General features: G+C 39.5%; 1 long non-coding RNA gene across 4 annotated transcripts in view; it reads left to right on the forward strand.

Annotated features, from left to right (window-relative positions):
- Positions 1 to 20140, forward strand: part of LOC121906721 — a 143233-nt gene that overhangs the window by 112118 nt on the left and 10975 nt on the right. For 3 of the 4 annotated variants that reach the window (XR_006098724.1, XR_006098726.1, XR_006098727.1), the window contains 5 exons: positions 1642 to 1734; positions 2006 to 2124; positions 4231 to 4278; positions 5201 to 5301; positions 13629 to 13709. This is a non-coding gene — a long non-coding RNA (uncharacterized LOC121906721). Of the gene's footprint in view, positions 1 to 1641; positions 1735 to 2005; positions 2125 to 4230; positions 4279 to 5200; positions 5302 to 13628; positions 13851 to 20140 lie in introns of those variants that run through there. The other variant, XR_006098725.1, reaches the window with a different exon arrangement.

Below are 20140 nucleotides of genomic sequence, written 5' to 3' on the forward strand. Positions count from 1 at the left end.
CCACTTTACCTATAGAAGGTTTATTTTTACTTTTCCTGTAAGATCTATAAGCCTCTTTGCAAACTCATATTAAAGTAGTCATATTAAGGTACATACTGGCCCTGTTTTATATTCAAATTCATATGGTATAAATTCATAATAAATATTCTTGGTTATGAAGGGAGGTGTACTGAAACCAACATCAATTGTGTGATGTACCTCTTTTCAGAAATGTCTTACCAACCAACATTTTCATAGGCAGTGAAAGAGTGCAGCTTTGACATTACTACATTACTACATTTAGTGTCAGGGTTATCAGATTTGTGAATTTTGACAGGAGTAGCACATGTAAGCATAAGTCAGTTGTATTGAATTATATATGCAAGTATTTATTGAAGACTTCTGTGTTTTATCATGTTTTCCTCTAATCATCTATTGTTAAGTCCCCCTTAACATATTTCCCCCATTTTTAAAGCTTTCAGAGAGAAACAAAATCTGTATTATCATGATAACTACAACATTATTATTATTGTTTATATTATTATTATTGAGATGTGAAAGTGAAAACTTTCCACAACTTGGAGGTTGTGACCACAATGCAGCTTCACTGTGAAGACGGGACTAATGTTAAGCTAGAAGTTGATGATCAGTAAATTCCTCCAAACTGCAGGCTGTCTGCTTGTTAAACCACAATGTTTCTTTTTCTGTTTCTACACATGTTAAACACAGACGTTATAACATTAAAGGTGCCCAGCTGAGTAACGGTAGTAAAGTAATGAGTGATGTAGCTAATTTTGCTGTTGAGTAATGAGTTAAGTAATGTATTTACTTTTTTAAAGAATATGTAATGTATAAGAGATTAAATGGTTTCACACTGCCAGCCGCTGAGATTAAAAGGATGTTTTTTGATATTTCCCCCAAAACAATTTCTTCTTCTTTTTAATAATAATTTAAAAAAGCAACAAAAAAAAAACAATTTAAAATGCATTTACAAGTTGGCACTGTTTTTGACTGCAAAAAGGGAGGACTGAATGTGATCTCAGTTGGACTTGAAGCTCTCCACACTTTCTCTCTTTACTACACACACAAACACATCCTCTTGTGACACTGGCAGTCGTCTCCAGCTCGGTGACAATGATGAATGCAGAACATGAAACACATTAATGCAGCGGATTCTGGTCAATGTCAGGCCTTTCTTCACTGTGTCAAGTTAAACAAACAAGATCAAGCCAAAGTGAATGGTAATTGACCCTCCAGAGATTAGGCCCTTGCTACAGAAGCAGGAGGTCTTGGGTATCTCAATTTTTTTCTGAAATTTGAGATGGACCGACAGAATGTACTCTAGTCACTGTCCAAATGGTCACACTTTTATATGAGGCTATAGGCTTCTCATCCTCCTTGCAGAGGTGAATTATTATGAGAAGGCGCCATGTCTTATATTATTTCTCCATGCAGTGCTTTATCAGCAATAGGCTGTCATTGTAATAAGTGGGTTTTACTTGCATGAGATGTCCAAAGCCATACAGGGACATGTTTAAAATGTGGAAGTCTCTGACATGGTGATGACACATACTGTTGAAATCTAACTAATTAGGAGAGTCTTTGATTTTGAATTTCTAGTTTTAAATGATGAAACTTGTATACTTACTTTATGTCCCTCAGTGTTACAAGTATCATGCTGCTGCTGTATAATTGGAAGAATGTACCACCGAGCCAGAGGAGGTTTACCACGCTGTGAAAAGTGATGAATCTAAGGTGAATAGATCAGTTAATTTTTTGAATTCTTTCTTAAAATATAATCATTGACCTCTAGTGAATGTGGAACTCATAGGAAGAGTGTGTGTGTGTGTGTGTGTGTGTGTGTGTGTGTGTGTGTGTGTGTGTGTGTGTGTGTGTGTGTGTGTGTGATTGGCTTTTAAATACCATTTTAAACAGTATTTTGCCGTAAAAAAATATATCAAAATGTATTGTTATAAAGCTGAAAACAGGGCAGTTTTTCTTGAAAAGTTCACATGCTTTTTCACAGGACTGCACTGCCAAAGTCTGACAACTGACCAGCCAAAACAGACCCTGAACTGGACCTATGACGCAATCCAGTCTGGACTTGACCTAGAATTGAATCTGAACAACCCACTTAAGTAAAATGTAAGATGTGTGCTATATGTACAAATACATCAAACTGAGGCATAACATTGATAAAATAACTACCAGATATGAAGGAGACATCAGAATTGGAATGGGCAAATACAAAGCTTAAGTCAAGAAAAACTTTCTCCAATGCTGCCATATTTTGCTATTTTCCATTTATATTTGAAAAATGTATAAAATATCATATTTTCAAAAGGATAAATAAAATATTGAATAGTGTTGGCAGCTCTTAACACACACATCATGCTGTATGTGTCCATGTGACATGACATATATCACGCCTACAAGATATTCTAACACCATACTTTAATTTTTCAATAATGTAACAGCTTAAATGTCCTAACAAGAATTATTTTAATGTTGTGCTTTACATGCATGATACATATATTGTATCATGCATGTAAAGCATGATATTGTAGAGTATTGTTTTCCATTGGTTGTGGATTATTCTAGAAATATTACAGTATATATGCACAAAATGTTGCAAATAAACAATATTGTTCATTACATACACACAACTGTTTTTTTTTTAATTGTACTAGTGTGCCATTTGTTAAAAATGTCATGCTTGAAAACATAATATTCTGTACTATATTCTGTTTGATGGCTGATTTTGAGCCTGCAGCTCAGGGAAACACAAGCAAATGAAGAAAAGACAACATATATCACTTTAAAAAGAAACACACACATTCACATTTGACGACCCAAACGTGTGGATTTGGGGAATGTGTTTCATAATTTGTGTTTTATCAATTTGCAACGTTGTCTCTGAAGCATTGTGGTCCCTCGACCATCATACTTCTTCCAAATCCTACATTTCAATTAAAGGGTTCAAACAAATCAAAAAAAATACTGAAAAATACATGTTAAACTACAGATATCCACCCTTATCCCTGCCACCATAATACAGCAGTTTTTTATAGGAACTACTTTCTACTAAAAGAAAAATAGTCCTACTGTTTCCAATTGGTCAAACATCACTAACAAAATTACATTCACCTTCATAGAGGTGGGGTAGTGGCAAAGCTTTCCTTGACTCTCAAACCCAAAACTATCTGCATGGTTAGATACCACCAGGGGCAAACAAGAAATGTGTGTTTTTTTGTGATTTGGGTGAACTGGCTCTTTATCTCTTCAGCTCTTGCTAGGGGACTTCAAGACATAATTGGAAAATTATTGCTTCCCTCACTCACTGCCATCAAAATCTGTTCATTATCCACCCCAAAAGGACTCTAAATACTAAATATTTATTAGATTAATTCAGTCAATGCCAAATGAGATACAAATCAACATTAAATGTGTTTAAATATCCTACAGAAGGTGCATGTGATTGGTTTAGAGAAATGTTATTGTCTTGCATTTTATTAAGCTGAACGGCGTGTTGTTTTTGATGCTGGCTTTAATTTCTGTATCTGTCCGTGCAGTTGGTGTTTTTATTACTATTAATTTATCACTTGGGTTTTGTCTGCTTGGCCACTTGCATTTATAGAGTAATAAGGGAATGTATTTAATGTGCCCTGCTTTCAGTTGCAGTGTGAATTGTGAGCATGAATCAAGGGGGTTGATTAAACCATACTGTGCCAGGCTTTTAAGTGTGCTTAATTTCATACCATCCATAAATAAAGCAATTATTTTCTTATGCATACTGTCAAAGTTAAGGCTTCATGTGTTTGGCTCTGCTGTGACTATTGTAAATGTAGGCTGTTTCAAAGACTTATTGTGCATCTCTAGTTCTCTTCTGGTTAATCCACTTCTAATGTCGACTATGGGTGCTTTCATTAAGAGACAAGCGCCGTTTTTCTTTTAACAAAGCTCAAATTATGAGGGAATTGTATTTTGAATGCACTTAGGAAACTGTTATTCGTAAAGCCAGGGAGTCCTAATGCATATTTTTGTTGGGCTTAATCTACAGATTGTTGTGGCTAGCCGTGTGGGTATTATGCAATGCAAACTCCTCAAAAGAACACAAACAGAGAAATTCTCAAGACTGAGTATGTGGGAGGGCTTATCCAAGCGTCTGTTGCCAGTTTTAACACTCGAGGATACTTCATGTTGAATGGATTTATGCTTTTATTTCTAATCTTCATTGTCTCTCTCATGCAGTTGACCAGAGTCTTGTCTTGATCCTGAGCAAAGCAACGCAAAAATTAAGTAAGCTGCTGTGATCACTTTCAGCCTGAAACAGTCTCTGGAATAAATAATAGTGACCAGTTATTATAAGCATATTTTTAGTTTTCCACATCTCACTTTTTTATCTTTCTACTTTGTCTTTGGTGAATATATTTTTTGAGTAAAACATCTCACAAACTGACACAATGCCATTTGGCTTCATAACTGCTATTGTGTACACATTCAAAAGGCGTTATGTATAATCATGCATGCCTACTGGAGGACCTAAATGCATCGTAATTAGAAAATAATGGGCCGGTGTTCATGGATGGGAGGTTTCTACTTAACATTTTCCCTCGTAGCAAATGGGCTAAAGTCAAAATCAACCTGAATAGGGGCCCGTCAGACCCCAATATAAAAGTTGATCTAGCCTGTTAAAAGAGGGACATTGTGCACACAGAGGTGTAATAGCCACACTATCTCTATTAAGGCTAACAGCTCCCGTCTCCTTCAAGGTGGTCATTTAGTGGTGCTGCTCATTCAGCCTAATCAATGGTTGAAGCCGCAGCGAACCATTAAATAAAAAAAGAGGCTAGAGATGAGGTGCTTCTGATTGGGGTTAATTGGATGTAATTGGAATTTATACTGTACAGTGGACGACTCATTAAGAACACATTTAAAAATAATGTTGTTTGAGCTCAGGTCATTTAACCATTTTTACATTGAAAAAGTCTAAGGCAGGACTTGGAAAAAAACTGGTGTAATTCTCTCACTGTATCTGCCTACAGAGTGTATGTACAGCTAAATGCAAAATGTCACTTATTGATTCAATAATTACTCACGCTTCACTTATGTTAAGGTCTGATTTATTTTTTTTTCAAAGTGATTTATTTTAGATAAATTGTACTAAAGTGTGTTTGATTTGAGGATTCTTTTTAAATTCTTCAATTTTTATTCTTTCTAGAGTTTTGCCCATGTTGCACCGTGTGTTTTGGACAGCCAGTTTGAAGCACTGTGCCATGAGACGAGCTCAGACGGATGGATTTCAACACTAATCCGTTTGATGTAAGTGAATTTAGGTTCTAATTCATGGGCTTGTGCACTGTATAACAAGCCAGAATCAGCAACACACGGTCCATAAATTCAAGAGGAGAGCACAGAGAGAGAGACAGAGTGTGGGATGAGAGAAGGGGGTAGAAGAATATGGTGTTTAACTGGAAGGCAGTATGTTTTATCAGTCACTGGCACCATTTAGCTGACAAAAATGAGCAGGCCCAGCTCTGGGAATAGGGCCTAGGCAACGGGTGTTCACCAAATCCTCACAAGAAGAATATCAGCACTTCTCACATGCTGCTGCCTGATATCCACTGCTGTAGCTGAAAACTATCTCCATTGTCCAGTTTGATTGCCTGAATCAAACTGATTTACTGCAAATCCATCTGAGCTTTGATAAATCTATTACAGTTTCATTTCGCTGATTTCATTAACGTGAATAAAACCAGCCATGCTTTCTGCATAACTGCCTTTTAATGGCTTGGCCCTGTCACCTGCCTCAGTATTAATCCCTCTGACTTATTGCTCCGCAGAGGGAATGAGTAATGGGTATTTGAATGTGATCAGCACAGTACAATGCAATTAAGGAACCAGTACTGTTCTGTGCCTTTAATCCTGAACTAATTTGAATTGCAGTTTGATAGCACTGTGAATCCTGCATAATTATGTAGGGTGCATATTAAACTCTGTGACAAACCGAAGAGGCCTTTAACTAGCCCTGCCATGAGGAGAGCAGCCAGGAGAGCGACAGTAAGGTAGCCAGCCACAGCACACTGGAAGTCTCAATTACCACTGTCTTGGCTGACAGGTGGAAGCTGGGGGGTGGGGGGGAGCCTTCATTCGAAAATGGTTGACACTACCGTTTCTTTCTTTTTTTTTTATCCCCAACCTCAACAATTATGTACAAGTGTCATTTTACCCTCAAAGAACAGATACATCAAGTGTGAATCAGAGAGGGTCACTATGGTCTGTTCTTCAAGGTCTGCATTTAACATGTCTCCACTGGCACTTTAACTTGAAATTTAATCTTTTTCTGTTCATTTTGCTAGTTATTTTTGCAACATAGCAGCTGAGGTAAGTATAGCGTGGTAGAAGTATCAGGGGTGTCTTAAAGAGAGCACATAATGTGATTGTATCCTCATGTGACAGTAGCAGAAAAAAAACTAACACTGTTTTAAAGAAGCAATAAATACTTCCATCAAAAAGTTGCCTCATGCCATGTACCACAAGTGGTCTGACTTGGGCATATTTCACACCGCCTTAAAATATTCTTAACAGTGAGCTATTCTGCTTCACACAAGATTGAGCCAGAGAGCGAAGAACAGAGGGATAGAGCGAGGGGTGAGAAAGAGACGCAGAGACAGAGACAGAGGGGACAAGAGGAAGAAGAGAGAGACACAGAGGGGGCTGCTGGCTAAATTAAGCCATTGTGACTCAAAATCCTCCTTTAATAAGGTTCATGCTGTCTACAACTTCATCATTTTCTCCTGAATGATAATTACTTTATTCAATCATGTTCAAGGTTTTAGTGAAAGCTAGCATTGATTGATTAACTTCAATTACCATGCTTGCATTTGCATAGATAAAAACTGCTTTTCAATTTGTGAGTGGCACGCGGGTGGAAACCCTGCCTTGATATTTGCATTTCAATGTGAACGGTGAAGGATAAAGGTGGGAGCGGGGTATGATCACTGCTAAGCCCTTTCTGGTCGGCTGCGCCAGCATCTATTTTTCCATAAACACCCTTTGTTATGATGTTGGTTTGCTCCCTCCACGCAGAGAGAGCCAGCAGTGAGCTCTGTTTGCAGGCTGGCTTGACGGCTCTGTTGGGGGATTAGGCTGCGTTGCACTACAACTCAGTCGAGAGCTTAGGTGAGCTCGGGCTGTGGCACTGCACCGCTCTCACAACAGTCGTATACCAAGCACACGAATAGACGACTGTTGGGAAATTTCACACTCCAAGGAATTGTATATGGTCATACTATATCTATAGGCTAACTGAGCTAATGAAGATGCACATGTGTAGAGAGCAAGAGGCAGTGGGAGATAATTACAATTATCACATGTCTATATCAATCCTCATTAACCAGAATGAAAAACATATATGAACCTGCACAATTTATCTTGATGGACGTCTCCTGCGTTCAACCATGAATTTATTTGAATTCTGTCAACTTTTGTCATGCACCTTATATCTTATCTCATCTACAAAACTACACGCTCGTTTTCAACAAGATATCCTCCTTCTTGACAAGCTGAAATTTTTTTTTTCTTCTTGCCAACTTCAGGTGCTAATGGAAAAACCAACAGATACTTGTAATTGTGCTATTGTAATTGGAAGGCATGAGCACCTAAGTGTGAAAAAAGTCCATAGCCACTTGATCAATGTGAGCTAAAATAAAAATAATGAGAGAAGGTGGTTTTATGATATATAGAATTTCCATTTTTGCTGCAATCCTTGCATGTACTGTACAACTATACAGTGACTGAAATCACAGCTGTGCCACTTATGCATGAGTATTGGGATTACTGTCACCTTTGTCTGCATATTTTTCTTTGATTAATGTCACCCAAATGCTGTGTCTTCCAATTGAGAACCCAGTTCATTTGCATGATTTTTTGTACATGGTGCAAATTTGGGGATAAATTAGTCAGTCTCCCATCTTTGTTGGCAAGGCACTGAGTGATTTTTACTGAAGGGAAGGAGTCTCAGAGCAATACTTACAGAGAATTACACCTGTGAGATATGCTAATCATCAACACAGCCATAATGACCTTATTTACCTTCATATAAAAGACGGAAATTAGCATTAGGTTCCCTAAATGAACAGGGAGTTAATAATCAAGGCACTCACTTTTACCCCCTATTTGTTAGCTTGAGAGGCTAAAACGGCAGCCCCAATATGTTTAGTTGCAGGCAACCATCAGTCGATGTCTTTAAAACATATTATGGCACCATCTCCTATTGCTGCCTTGGAGGGGAATTCCCAGATGGTGGGCTATGATTAGGTAGTTCACTTAGCTGTTTAGAAATGAGCATCTGGAAACACAGGTTGAATTAACACCACTGGGTCCCTCATTTTCTCTAAATGAGTGTCATTCAATTAATCTAATTATTAGGCATTCAAAAACTGAAGGACTAATAGATTCCTATTATCCCATCATTATCATCTCTTACTCATGAGTGCTTACATTTCTGAACAGGCTCACATGTGTTTAGTACCAAATCAAACAGCCTCCAGCTTCGCTCTTATGCCTTCAGCTTACCCACCAAAGAATTGGGAAAAATGACAGACTTGGCTACTTTAAATTGTCTCATTTGCATTGTGCTTTGCTTTCTACTGCGCAGTGAGTTTCAATTGTTCTTATTCTTGGTCCTTTTAGATGCAGAGCCCTGCTGGTTTTCATTTTTATCATGTAATCAGGGACTGATTTAGACCTAGAACACCAGCTGAATGAAATTAACTATCTACCAGGACTGAAAACAAGTAGCACTCTTGGTACTGAGGAGCAGGATTGAGAGCCACTTAATTACAGCACTGTATCTGTGACAAAATAAAATGTACCTCAGAGGCATCATTACCAACAAATGTGCAGATATAATGCTCGGACAGATCAATGTTATAGGTTTAAAATTCAAAAATATCAACTCTTAAAGCAATTACAAGTGAGAAAATTGGCAATCACATCAGAGGAGAGCTATTTCAGAACAACTTAGCCATATCCTACCCAGGACTCCTGTGGCTACTTCTGCTACATTGGTTGCAAACAAAAAGAGGTTGAACTACTGGATTTTGAAAACATCTTCCTCCTGTCACTTCACACTATCTGACATAATGGACGAGCGAAATGGATGATCAGTGTCAGCCCCTCATCAGCCACCTCCTTTCACATGGATCATGTGATGCAAGCCTAAAGTGGCCCATGTCGTGTCTCTCTCTGTGCCACCCGCCCCCGCGGAGCCCCCCACCGGCCGGAAGGGCCCTCTCCCGGGGCTGGAGTGTCTCCTGCTGGGACCGCTGAGCCGCTGGCGAGGGAGGGGAGCGAGGAGGAAGGCGGGGGTTACACAGACCTGGAGAACATTGTCAACAGCCCACAACCTCCCCCCTCCACCCCATCCTATTCTCCTATCCTCTGTCCCTTATCACCCTCCCCCACGTATAGACAGACACTCTTCCTGCTGTATATATATGTGTGTGTGTGTGTGTGTGTGTGTGTGTGTGTGTGTGTGTGTCTGTGTGTGTCATTTGTCTCCATATGGGCTTCTCTGGTGGATGCGTGTGTCAGAAAAAGAGAGAGAGACCGCGTTTTCATACAGGTCTGATAGAACCACATCAGCTCGTGTGGTTGTGTGTGAATGATTTTCAGTATATGTGTGTGTGTGTGTGTGTGTGTGTGTGTGTGTGTGTGTGTGTGTGTGTGTGTGTGTGTGTGTGTGTATGAGCGAATGACTGAGTGAGTAAACATATCCCAGGGAAGAACTAACCTCATGAACTGAAAAATTGGGGGAAGACATCAACAATAAATGTCAAATACTGTAAAGAGATAATCACACAGAAGATAATTTGCGATAAATTACAGACAGATGTCAATTAAATCATTAGCTTGTTAGACTAGATTTGATCCTTTAAAGCAGCATCCAAAAATAACTGTTTTGTTAACATTAATTTCCCGTATTTTAGAGTGCTTTTTATCTTTTTGCCCATTCATATAAACACACTTCACGCCCCCTAAACAGGCCCTCTATCAGCCTCTCTTCAGTCCAGCTCGGTCTATAATGCAAACACTTGATTCACAAAGAAGAGATACCAATTTCTTCTCAGCAAGAGATATATCAAGGACGTTAAACAAAGCAAACAGCTGCATCGAATATTGATGGCGTAAAGCTAAGCCTTCAATTTGAGCCTTCCCTCAGAAGAAAGCAGAACTTAGCTTCAAATATATTCCTGGTAGAAAAGAGAGCGTATTGTGTTATCATGAGAGTCTGTTTACCTAGTGAATCTACATATGGCTATCTAATATCTTTGTGCCATTGAGCAGGTTGGAGGCTGGAGTCCCAGGGGTTTCAAGGCTGGGATTATGCATGGCGGGGGTTGAACTATTGCCCCTGTGTGATTGAAAGACCTCCACCAGTTTAGGCCCTGTTTATTGTACATTTGCATTGCTCAGTTCCACAAGACTGCTGGGAACTATCAGTGGCCAGGCAGCTCATATCGAGGCTGCTATAATTCGGTTTCCTCCGGATCCCCCTCATGCCTTCCAGCCAGCAGGTGAGGCTGGGGGCTTATAGGCAATCATTTAGTCTGATTGACCAGGATATACTCTGATCAATATCTCACACCAGGCCCCACACGGTGAGAGAAAACAAGTCAAATGTTTGTGTATTTCAAGCCAGTATTTACACTGGCACTCAGGATTAAATACCAAAACACAGTCCTTCATTTGGAGTAAAGAGGGATACTTCATTTATGTGAAAAACGTAAAATCAGAGATATTGAACTTTTACATTTTTCTATATGCTTTGTGTCAATCAGTTGTTTTCCGAATCATCCTCTACAACTGAAGAGCAGAACTATTAACAAAGATAATTGCATTTGGATCCATGCCCTGAAGTGGTCAACTATGCAATTTCACTAATTCATCCTGGTGAAAGGTTGACCTTAAGAAATGTAATTACACACACCTGAGTTACATAAGAGCCCAAGAGGTCTGCAAAACGTTTACTGGTGAAGAAGGTATAATTACCAGAAAACAATTAGCCCATTGTCATGGCAGTTGGCGAGAAAATGCAGTTCCAATGCAGCTCCTGGCTTTAAACAAACAACTGATTATGAAAACGCTGTAGCTAAATCCCATGCTGTCAATATTAAGACAAGAAGAAAGCTAGTCTGATTTGTTAATTTGTTTTTTTTTTATGTAATACTGAAAATCAAATTATAAAAATTTTGGAGAAACATAATGCACCTGCCTCTTTTTAAGGTATACAGTGGGGAGCGGCATTAGTTCTACATGACCACGTGGAATTAAGTGGTTTAGAGTAACCTGGTATAAACACAAATCATTTATGAATTTTAATAGGCCCGCCCATGCCTCATAACTATGCATGACTTCATACTTTCATAATTGACAGGAAATATGAACTAGGCCAAGGGTCACCTATTAGAATGACTTTTCATTTAATTTTTTGACAGCCCAATACACAAACGCAGGGTGGATTTCTTGAGCATATTCATGTAGTGCACAGGAACCTTTTCTAGTGAAATCTAGCAGCAATCCCCCGAGGCCAGGGCCGCCTCTCTTATAATTACACAGTACTACACTTTGTACTAGTGAGGTAGATCTCCCTGAAAGTCGCAGAACGTCTGAACTGTTCAAATGGGAATTCAATTTGTCCATTACAGTATAACACTGCAGGTACATTTCGGAGATTAAAAACAAAACTCACAGAGCCAGAAATGCACACGCCACGGCGCGTTACAGACGAAACTGTGCTGAGTTGACAGGTATGTTGTGCACTGTTATATCACCTTTACTCGGGGAAGTCGACCGTGCACACTGAGCAAATATAGAGTGTTGCCTTTTGCTCAAGTTCAGCTGTAGGTCAGGATAACCCCCCCATCCCTGACACCTACCCTGACCATGGCTGTTCTTTGGCAGAGAGGTGTTCATATACAATAGAACAATATGCAGTGGGAGGTCGAGGAATGTGGGCCCTATCACCCCCCTTTTAGCACAAGCTAAAACTCATTGTATCCCTAAGATGTAAATCTACACCTCTGGGCTATAAAAGTGCTACAAAGAGGGTTCTTGACTGAGTAAATTAACATTCATCCCACTCGCAATTAAGCGGACAGACTGACATTGTAGCTCCTACATCGCAGCAACACTGGGGGCTTTGTTGACATGGCGTCTGGACAGAGGAAAAACCAGAGGAAAATATTTTCAACTGAGTCATCGACTGGACATTGGTATCTGGAGACTGGAGTCTGAGTACAAAACAAGACACTTTAAAGCCTTGCATGAATTTCAGCTCATTAAGATCACCCTCACACCAAAGAGAGCAGAAAGCGTCAATCCCAGTTTGTTATTTTAACGTGCACTCCTGACCAGTTACGGACTGTACATCAAACTGTTTTTCTAACACAATTGAAGAGAAAAAAAACAGGTTTATATCCATGATCCAACAGCAAGTGCACGTGTATCCACAGTTGGACCTAATATGAAAAGTGAATTGGTTTAATTCTACAACAGATGGTGCTGGATGTTCATGTCATTTATAGCCTGCAAAAAGGAGTCAATAACAAGCACAGAGACACAACAGTTTCACGTGAAGCTCATAAAAAAAAACTATTCTTGTTTCTTATATGGACTAAAGAGAGGAAATAAAATGTCTGCAGAAAATTACATCTAAAAACAACGCATCTTGGCAAATATTAAACACACACACATTGGTTAATACTGGATATAAGAGCACATCACTGAAAGCATGAATACATTACCATCTGCTGCTTTTAATCCCAGACAGTTACAGTAGTGGCATGTTTTGGTAAAAGGATATCATTAATCATGGGTATAATCAGATGACATCAGGTCATGGCCCACTAAGTGTGTTTTCCTCATTATGGTAATATGGAGGAGAGGGGTGTGTTTCCGCTCTTTTTTACTTTGACACTTCTTTTCATGACAACCTACTCCTGATGCTGGAGGAAGAAAAAAAAAATTAGGAGCTTGAACACAACGCCCATCTCTTTCAATAACTATAATCTGACAAATGGCAACTTAAATCTTAATAGCCTCATTTAATAAGAGACTTTGCGGTTTTAAACTGAATATCACACTTAACTAAAGGCTACCGTATTTTAGCTGCAAAGAGACAGCAAAGCAAAAGTACAGGTGTGCTGTAGAGAGAATATTTACAGTTACTTATGATTTCTGAATGAGGAAGTAAAGGAGAAGTCCACTTGCTCATCTTCAAAATGTTTTTTTTTCTTTTTTTTCCTGTGTCACAGTTTATGTGGCATCAGATCTTCATTCAAGTCATCCCAACTACAGCTTATGAATAGACTGAAAGCATTTCTGTGGCAGTAGAAAATAAACCCTGAGGCTATTTACTGTCTCCTTGATATATGAAGTTTGTGGTTTTGATTGTGTGTGATTATGTTCTGGGAGAATGACCTTTAGTGGCAACCGTATTGTAATATAATGAGGATGTGTCAGTCGGCAGGAGTACAGTGATGAGACGAGACCAGGCAACCGGCGCTTAGAGCATCGATCTGCCGGCACCATGAGTGTAGAGGAGAATCTGAAATATTTCAACACCTCCTTCTCCCAATATACAGGTGGATACGAGATCTCATCGAGCTGCTCTGAGGCACTTGAGGCAGCCTGAGCCGTCGGGTACAATAAGAAACAAGACAGAGGTATATGGACCCTCCCTTCTGTGATTAATGATGAGCAATAAATCGCCCATTTTTTCCTGAATCATACACAATAATAGCAATAACATTACAAAAACTGTGTAAAACAACAGTCATTATTAAAAAAATATAATTTCTCCTTTATTTATTAGCTTGTTCAGTAAATTACATAAACCTCTATTATAAGATGTATCAGGGAATATGACAATGTTGTATCATACTAATGATGATCAATGTGGACAAGATAAAAAACGGTTGGAGCGGAGGTGAAAGGAGAGGTGGTGCAGATTGATATGTTGATGGATTCTCTTACCTCCACCTTCTCATTAACTCTGGCCTGGGTAATATGACCTGGGAGAGATTTTCTCCTCCTACTTCAGTCCTAACACTGAGTCTCTAAGCCCTGCTTGGTAAGCCCTATCTCATAAAGCACAATTAAGTGGGCCAATCAGACAGGCTTAAAGTCACTCCTCTAGTGCCTTAACTCCATAATTAACCAAAATACATCATCAGCAATGAATCAGCCCCATGGATTTCAATCATAATCATAGTCAATCATAATTTTGTAATTTGCTGTGACTTTTTCTACAAGGACTACTTAGTGTGATTTGGGCTAATGGGATTTAAAAATCAATATTTTTTAGTCAGTTTCGTTTTTCTTAAAAAAAAAAAATCGAAACTACACAAATAAGAAATGTGGTTTTGAGTGAATCTGTGTGTTGGTTGAGTGTGATTTGAGTATGTAGTGAATAGTTTATCTCTGGGGTGTAAGCCCTAACTATGGAAGCAGAGCACCAGTGAAACATTAATCACCAAAGTATTATGGCTCATATCCTTGGACAGCACATTAATTCAGGTGGCTATTAGGCTGCCTTGCAGCCAACCTTCGAAAAAGGTCCACATTGAAATTCAGTTGACAGTGTACAGTGTGCAGAAAGCTAACTATGGCGGTTCTGCATCCCAACAATAAGCAAAACAAATTGCAAATATGAATATAACCAATATATGAGTATATTTAGAGGAGCGGATGCTGCAACAAAAACCAAGAACAGTGGACTTCAGTGGGCAGTCGGTGTAATCATCCTGGACTGGCACAACAGTCTTCCCTGTATTCCTTGTCAATAGAGACAGACGCTCTACCTGCAGATGGAAAATAAAAAATAAAAAAAAGGCTGAAGAAACACCAATTAGAAAGGCGCTCTCTCCTGCACTCCCTCAGAAAAGCCAGGCTCCGCTAAAGGTCAGCCTGAAATTTGAATGACAGGGCCAAAGTCTTTTACTCATAATTTTTGTGTTTGCAATAGATTTTGGAGCAATTCACAGCCTTAAAGGCCTTAAGTGGAACAGCAATTAATTGTAATGAATAATCTGACAAATCTGGTTGACATATGGCCGCTAATACTCCTCCTTTCTAGAGGGAGCAGTGGAGGGATTAGATTACCTCAAATGATATCTGGGAGCGCTGTGCCATCTGCATGTACAGGGAGAAGCAGCACACGTAAAACAGGATGTGGGTGGAACCGGGGTCTGCTCCCTGCCGCTCCAGTTCCCTCAACCTGACTGATTTGGGAATAGGGCCTGCTTTTTTTTCCTCATTTTATTGAACCAGCTGCCTCTCATGAAGTAAAACGCAATAATGCTGCGGCGTTTCCAAAATCGAACACACAGAGAGAAGTAAACAAACATGACAGAAGTGATAAGTGTTGTGCAAACACATAAACAACACCACCGTGTCGAGCCATCTGAGCGCAGGGAAGCCATAACTTTATTAAAAGCATTTAAAAGTATGATGAATTACCGTGCCACATGTACAGCTCCACATCTGTTCATCATTATACTTGTAAAGCTACACAAAGTATCGTTTAGGACATGAAAGATGTATGTAATGAGTAGCCAGGTTTACAGTGATAGGAAGCCACTTAAATACACTCAGAAACACCTGCGAAAGACAGGTGAGTTAATCGCTCAGAGAAATATTATTTTAACTTTTTATAGAGCACCTTCTGAGTTTCAGGGCCATTAAATATGTCTTAAGTGCTTTAAATAGTGCCAATACTATAAGAATAGCCTGGTCCTCAGCACTGTGAAACAATGTGTTGCTGGGAGTGTGCTGACATATCAACAGAGCTGATATCGCAGCTGTAATGTCATACTGTAAACTCCTGCTAAAAGCCTGATAAAGAGGCAGCGTTCTGCATGTCTATTAACAGCCAGCTGACATAAGCCTCTGAATCAGAGGGGAAATCCTGTTCTCGTAACAAACTTCAACATGCGCAATTTCTCAGCCATGTAGGTATTGTGGAGGAAATCATTCAACTGTTTAGTCCACAGCAATATTCATGTTTGATATATAGTATGTCTGGTTCTCCATACATTCAAGCTTAAGTGGTGAGGTCTAACTGAGCTACACACAACCACAGACACACTCCAGATGTATTTCTTTTAAGATCACAGACAACTTTTTAAAAGGTGTTAACTCTGGTCTGAGAAAAGAGCCAAATTAAGCTGTAGGCGTGCTGTGTGTTTGAAGTAATTCATTGTAAGTCACTGGTGAGCAAAGGTGGAGATCTAAAACAGCACATCTGCTCACGTCTACCCAACCAGCATCCATGTGACAAAAACTCACCTAGAAAACACAGACTAATCACCTCATCCACAAGCAGTGGGTGTCAGCTCAGATATCAGTCACCACTGGCTGCTTTATGATCATCACTTTAACCCCAATGTAACTCTGATACAGAACACTAGATCGGCTCCATTTACTCCACCTGACAGGAGGGGAGGAAAACAACGCATAATCATCCTTTTCCTTTTATAAAAATCCATTCCGAGCGGATAGTTCGGGAACCAGGTCTCATATTTAATTGCAGGAATTGAATAAAGAACGTTTTCCATGAGGTGCTGGTGTGTGGCTAGCATAATTGCCAGGGAACAGGTCTTAATTTAAACCGGGGGTAATTATCATGCAGAGCATACCCACCCAGAATGTTTGCATAACTATCACAAGCGTTTTCATAAATGATGCTTTAATTAGTCTTAATTAGAATTTGTTTAAGTCAGCAGGGAATGCAGGGCCCGTGAAATGATGTATGTAATAAGCATCAGGGCCCGCTCTGTTTTTTTCCTTACTTGGGGAATAGAGCTGACAAAATCACATCACATTAAATTGATTCAGTCAGAATTAAAATTCTTATGGTATTAATTAAATGGGGGAAGATCTCATTAGCAGGCTGTGTGGTGAGGGAGAGACCCTCTCTGCCAGCAGATGTGACGGTGTCAGAGCTGCTGTACATGCTCGCCATTAGGGCCCCCAGACAAGGGGAAAGTGAGGGAGGAGAGGAGAGGAGAGAGGAGGGAAGGACGGAGGAGAGGAGAGAGAGAGAATGACGGTGGGAAAGAATGAAAGGAAGAGATGGCTAGAGGGAGAGAAAAGAGGGAGCGTGTGTGCTGGAAGGAGAAAAAGTGAGAATAAGAGAAAGATAGAAAAAGAGGAGAAATGGCAGTGTGTGTCTGTGGCTCTGGGAGGAGGAGGAGGAGGAGGGCGAGGGCGAGGTGGCGGCATATTAATGGGCTGTAGGCTCCTCACCATCTATAGCTTTATTTAGCTTCATTTGGTCTATTTGGCTGGAGGAATTCAATAAGAGGAGAGCTAATGACTTGACCAGATACCCTGTTATCAGCACTGATGAGACACCCTCTCTGCTTGACTCTTTATACAGCTACAGTAGTCTAATAGGCTTCTGGAAGATTGCTACCCAGAGTACAGTGCAGTACAGACCTCCCCTCTGGAAATATAGAACATGATTGTGCCTCAGGGAGCTTTGCTTTGCTGTTACAGGGCTCACCTGATCCCCTTGTTAGGAAGGTAATAGCTATTGACACACTTCTTAAGGAACTGAACTGCAGAATAACAATCCAATTCAGGGGTGTTACTGCACAGAGGATTTCCTCTGTTATCCTATTGTGTTTTTCAACTTGGCTTTTCATCCCTCAGGTAGCACGTGGTAGCGTCAGGTCAGCAGATAGTGGGGATGTTAAACAATAGACACATTGTTGGACCCCCAGCAGCAACTGTCAGTCTGAGTGAACTGCAACCTTGAGTAAACAGAAGAATGTGATAGGAAAAGGGGTAAAAAAAACACCTAGAGATCATACACACTCATAGAAAATCACTATTTCCTTAGTAGGTTGTTTTCATCGGCAGATATTTCCACTAGCGTATCAGTAAATGTGGGCTCATGTGTCCTTTAGATTAAGTAATACAACGGTGTGGACTCTTTATTGACAATAAAGTCAAAATTTCTGAAAGAAATCCAAAACGTCTCCGTAAAACACCTAAGGCCTACAGTATATGAGGCAGGCATTGTAAACACTGGAAACACTGCCCTGTATAGAATCCAATGAAAATGATAATGGTGGAAACAATGGCCTCAGGCAATGTAGCAGCAACCCAGCACTGCCAATGTTACAAGGCATCACTTTCCCTTTATTAGGAGTAAGCATGACTGTTAGTAGGCCCTGCATAAATATTTGGGGTAAATACACACTATATCATTTTTCTTCACACTTGAATTGCATTATGATTTCCATGCAGACTCAGGTGAACGGGGGTCAGGGGACTAAATTAAGTGGGTCCTGGAAGCAGCTGCAATGGTTTCTCTCTTTAACCATGCTTGGCTGGTTAAGCTATCAAAAGCTGCTTGTACATGCATCATAAAAAACAGTGTGTGTGTGTTTAAAATGGTATTAAAATGCTGTTGACCCTTAAAATTAGAAAGGGAAACGTGCAACTCTTTGCATGGCAATTATTTCATGTCCATCTAGAGCACAGTAGAGTGGGGACGTATGACCGAGGCCCCTTGAAAATTTATTGACGGGCAGGCGGAGAAGTGAGGTGGTTCATTTATGACAATGGGGCGTGATGACATCACACCAAAAAAGCCCTCTGCAGGGTCAGATGGCACAAGACGCACGGGTTTGAGTCTTTGTGTTTGCTATGCATGAATATATAAGCGGTAGAGTGGGTCAGTGGTTGACATTGCTTTCCTGTGATGTATTTTGACATCCGCTGCTATGCTGTTTTTTTTTTTTTTTTTTGAATGCCGAGGACCACGCGGAGTTCCTGAAGAGAAATAACTTGAAGGGTCCCTCTAACAAGATGCTGATTTCATAATATAAATGCTCATTTACTACACATTTCATTTGGATGAACACTGACAGTTTGCATAAGAAAAATCCCTCAAACTGGCTTTTCTAGTTTTATCTAAAGCATAATTAAAATTCTCTCATGATGCCATGTTTCTACATCTAGACTTTAGGTTGTGTGATATGATGATATATACTGAAAGACAACAGACATTTATCAACCAGGAGAGATGTTGCTATACTGTTTCTCCAGAGGTCGCTACATCTTTAATGTATCTGGTTGAATCAGGCCGTTGTGGGCAATGTTGCAAATGAACGAGCATGACTTCATGGCAATGTTGGATTTAAAGGAGTTTTTTTATTAATGTGATGAATTACTTGGATTTGTTTGGTATTTAACTGAATAGATCAGACAAAAACAAATATTCCGTTATTTTTACCTATAATTGTTTTTTCAGTTTTATGTCCAAAAAAAAATACTGTCACATTATCAGTGTTGGAGAGTAAATGAGAACATTTACTAAACATATTGTTTAAGATTTAGCCAGTACTTTCCAAACTTTATTCCAAACATAAGTGTTTGCTGCCCAGAGAGGTAAAATAATCAATTATTTCACAAAAAGCAAAGATTCGTTAAAAATCAGAAACATTTATATTTGTTTTTTGTTTTTTCTTCTTATCTCTTATATTGCACTAATCATCTCACAACCCCTCACACTTCTCTTATGACCTTTTGGAGGAGGCATTCTTTTTTTTTTTTTTTTTGCGAAACTTTTACTTTTGATACTTTTGTAGCTAATACTCTTGTACTTTTACTCAAGTTTTACTTTGAATGCAGGACTTTTACATGTAATGTAGCCCTGGTAACATTTGCCACCCTGAAGTGTATAACAATGCAACAGAAGCTTGTTTATTTTAAGGTGCGTTTATAAGCATAATAGCCCAATCATTGGATCTCTTGTCTTACAGTAGATGGCATACATAATTTCATTAGCCATGTGTGTGTGCTTCTTACGAATTCAGTCACTATTCTCAGTATGTCCAAACTAAATACAGAAACTGTAAGCACAGGCTATTATGATAATTTAGCTCAATTATAATAATAATCTGTTGTATATTCATTAGCCTTTTAATTGGTTAACTCTGGGGACAGCCAGCAATTCCAGTCAGTCAAATACACTAATGATACACACACACTTGCACATACATGCACACACACACACACACACACACATATACAAAGCAGTTCTTCCACACAGGAAGACCTTGCAGAAGTAACCCTCCCCCTG

The sequence above is a fragment of the Thunnus maccoyii genome, chromosome 11 (assembly GCF_910596095.1).
Source record: "Thunnus maccoyii chromosome 11, fThuMac1.1, whole genome shotgun sequence".
In the NCBI taxonomy this organism is placed as follows: Eukaryota; Metazoa; Chordata; class Actinopteri; order Scombriformes; family Scombridae; genus Thunnus; species Thunnus maccoyii.